This window comes from Octopus bimaculoides, chromosome 6 (assembly GCF_046866305.1).
Source record: "Octopus bimaculoides isolate indiv1 chromosome 6, ASM4686630v1, whole genome shotgun sequence".
NCBI lineage: Eukaryota > Metazoa > Mollusca > Cephalopoda > Octopoda > Octopodidae > Octopus > Octopus bimaculoides.
The window spans coordinates 30,876,152-30,880,162 of NC_142933.1; the positions used below are offsets into that span (position 1 = coordinate 30,876,152).

Genomic DNA, 4,011 nt, shown 5'->3' on the forward strand with positions numbered 1-4,011 from the left:
AAATGCAAGTAGAAGAATGAGATAAAGAGTCACCAATTAATGTTTAAACTCCAGATGATCGAAGTGGTGATGTATATTGGGGCCTCATTTCACTACTTTGTCCGAGGTTTTCTAACATGGCTAAGATATTTCTGTCTGTTTCTACTGTATCATTGGTTGTCCAGCACACACTTCTATTTGATAGTCGTTCATCTGTCAACCAAACGTATGCTGTGGTTAATAAATTCTTACGAGATGTGATCTGCTCTTAGTATTTAGCTTATTCAATCCGGCAATGCGACTAGATGTCACAGGAGACATCAGAGTAGCACTGAAATACATCAACGCTTATTTCTAACAAAGTATTGTGAATACTTTCTTTTCTTTGTTAGGAATAACTCACACATTTACATAAACACACACGCTCACAGCTACAACCATAAACATAGACAGGAATACAGATAAACGGAAATATTTGTTATGTGACTTGAATTTTGCGCAACGCGATTGTCCTGCGTAAATGATCGCGTATCGCGTAATTCGAACCGCAAGAAAAAGAATTTATTTTCAATAAATAATTTAAACTGAAATATACATTGTGTAGCTTGATAGACGAATGTATGTGCAGGCAAGTGTGTTTCCGTGTGTATGTGTGTGTGTGCGTGAGTCTGTGTGCGTGCATGAGTTTGTGTGCGTTAGTCTGTGTGGGTATGAGTCAGTGTATGTGTGTGTGTGTGTGTGTGTGTGAAGCTGAATAAAACTGCAAGGTCTTCTACATAGAGTTCTACTTGTTAATAACTATTCATGAATTATGAATTAAATTAATACACGTTTACCAAACTGACAACGTTGAGTGAGAAATATCAAATTGACATTATATAAGTGTCGTTGATTCCCTTGCAAAGCTGGGAGAACGTTTTGTATTGACAGTTTCCCCCTTCTTCCATTCCCTCTAAGCCTCACCTCACTCTGACAGCACATAACTCTCTCTTTCTCTCTCTCTCTCTCTCTCTCTCTCTCTCTCTCTCTCTTTCCACTCTCTTCCTCTTACTTTCTAGTTCTCTCTTTCACTTGTACACTCTTACTTTGATGATTGTCTAACACAGGAGTGTTTTGTGCCGATGGTCTTTACTTAGTGCTCGCTTAGATTCTTATAATTATCTCTAGGTTATAAAGAAAGCTGCGACAAGAGAAACAATGACATAGACAAAGACAGAGTAAAGTGGATGTGGTGAATATACTTCCGGACAAAATCTCACAGACTCGTTGATATAAAGCCATTTCTGGCAAACGTAGAGACATATATCCATACTATCCAGGAGATTAAGGTATGATTAAATCGCCCCAAAAAGTCGTTTTTTGGAAATGAGGAAGAATCAGATACAAACACATAAAGGTCACCTGAATTTGAAAGCAATCAGACGCTTTAGAAAAGTAAAGAATCCGTTACAAAATCACATACGAAACATATCAATATTAACTTGAGGACTATCATCAAAAGAAAAGCCAACTTTTGCATTGAATTGATTCAGGAAATAATTAAAGACACAAACATTCTGAGAAGTGGGATAGTTACTACTAACCTCCTCCTCCAAACAACCAAGTATAGAATGTTGATACCACCGATACGAATACGTATCTGGACTTCAGCAGAAATTCTTCCAGGACATCGGGGGGGGGGGGGCTTAGTAAACCGTACATTATTTACATTATTTACAATTGACAGATATTTGTCCTCATCTTGTTTGTTGTTAACACGATGTTTCAGCTGATTTACCACCCAGCCTTCATCAGGTGTCTTGGGGAAATTTCAAACCTGGGTTCTCATTCCTAAGGTATTTTTCGCTGTTGTCGTTGTTGTTGTTATTATTATTATTATTATTATTATTATTATTATTGTTATTATTATTTTTATTATTATTCAGGTCACTGACTGGAATCGAACTAGGAACCTTGGGGGCTATTAACCCATGCTCTTAACCACTACATCATATGCCCGTGAGCAATTATGGAGTGAATTTTAGGGCTTATAATTCTCCTATCTTTCCTTAATACCGGTTCCTATGTGCTGTTCATATCTGCACTCGGTCTGTTTAGGAGGTTGTTGTGTCCTAGCATATATGCTGTTTCTTTTAGTTTTCGTATTCTCCAGTGGCGTTCTCTGTCTATTATTTTAACTTCATCCCACATGGGAAAGTGGTCTCCATTTTTCCATACAGGATCAGTTATAACCGATTTATCAATATATCCACTTGTCACAGATTTGCGATGTTCCTCTACCCTTATTTTGAGGGAGTGGCACGTTTCGCCTCTATACAACCTACCACAGCAGCATGAGATGGAGTACACGCAGTTCTTAGTCATATTCTTTTCTATTGGTGGTTTTACTCGAAGGATATATTTGCGAAGTGTTGTATTACTTTTGAATACTGTCCTGATGTCATATGGGAAGCATATCGTTTGTATCTTTTCGGAGAGGCCTTTCATGTAGGGTAGATAGACGGTGGACAGTTTATCGGTTTCATCCTCTCTCTTCTTCATAATTGGAATGGAGAGTATGCTTTTGGAGTAGTTGTTGCTTAATAGATTGTTACTGAGCTTGATCATTTCTTCCTGGTGGGTATCACGACCGCTACTTATATTCATTGCTCGATGTTTTAGGCACTGAGCAATCCCTCTCTTTGCACTGTATGGATTGTGTGAATTGAAGTTGAGGTATCGTCAAGTGAAGGTCGGCTTGCAGTATACGGATGTCCTGAATGAATACTTGGTGCGTGTTATTAATACGTCCAGGTATGCTAGCTGATTGTCTTTTTCTTTTTCCATTGTGAGCTGTATGGATGGCTTTATTGAATTCACATGATCTTACAGCACTTGGACATCTTCCTAGTGGGGCCAGAGTATGAAGGTGTCATCAACATATCGCAGCCACACACACACACACGCACACACACACACACATACACACATACAAGTTCTGTTACTACACAGACACACACGGACCCGCGCGCACGCACACTTACATACCTCCCTGTCTTGCACTCTCCTCTCTTAGAAAGAACTTTTCTCCACCCTTTCCCTTCCGGTCATTCCACAATGTAACCTCGTGTATATCGTTGGTGATATTTTCTTCATACGTCTTCCTTTCTTTGGACTTTCCTATATTTCCGATGAAGAGCTCCGCTCGAAACATCAAATTCTCTCTCTTTCCTTTCCTGAGCGTCCAGTAACACAATATCTGTATCACGTCCTCGCGTCGTTGTATTTTTATTTTTGTTGTCGTTTTTCTTTTTTGAACTCACTATATATATATATATGGATCTAGTCTCTCATTCAAAAAATGAGACCCCTTAATTTTGCTCAGATTGCTTTTAATTTTGGTGTATCGATGCAACTTTGCATTTTGATTACGATCAACCATTGACTTTATCTCGTATATTAAAGAATCTCATGTTATTTGGAATTAAAGTTGAGAAATTTGGATAATTTTAGCCAATCAACAGACAACGTGGCATTAGCAGCTTGCTATCATGATCACCGTACGCTGTGTTGTGGTTCCTATTGTCTGTGCCGCTGTTGTCTATGTTGATTTCACCCGCGTGTTTTGTTTTGAATTTTCTGTGTTAGTATATTACATATAATTCTGTGCTTCCGTCATCAGAGACAAGGTTTGTATGAAGGAAAGTTCCAGACAGAGAATTCGCAGTAGATAGAAGAATAAACAGTAGACAGGAGAATAAAGATAAAATGATAAATTTGACAGTTCATCTTGTTCCGCAGGGTATGGAGGTCTGTCCCTATTTCCGTGAAGGTATATCTCCTTAAGTATAATCCCAGGTAAATCCAAGCAGTAGTTTGAGTAAGGCATTCAGATTGAAGGAATAGATCTAGCAGTTAGCCTTCGTGTAGACCAGGGGGTCACCAAACCTGTTTTTCACGATGGGTCAGATAACTGCGAGAACGATGAACGCGGGCCATATAACCATTTTGTTCAATACAATACAGTGAATACACAAAAAATAAAGATAGCCA

At 38.6% G+C, this 4,011-nt stretch overlaps 1 pseudogene; it reads right to left on the bottom strand.

The window, feature by feature from the left end:
- Window positions 1–2,111: 2,111 nt before the first annotated feature.
- LOC149135000 (uncharacterized) lies at window positions 2,112–2,805 on the bottom strand (annotated as a pseudogene).
- Between the last annotated feature and the right edge of the window lie 1,206 nt (window positions 2,806–4,011).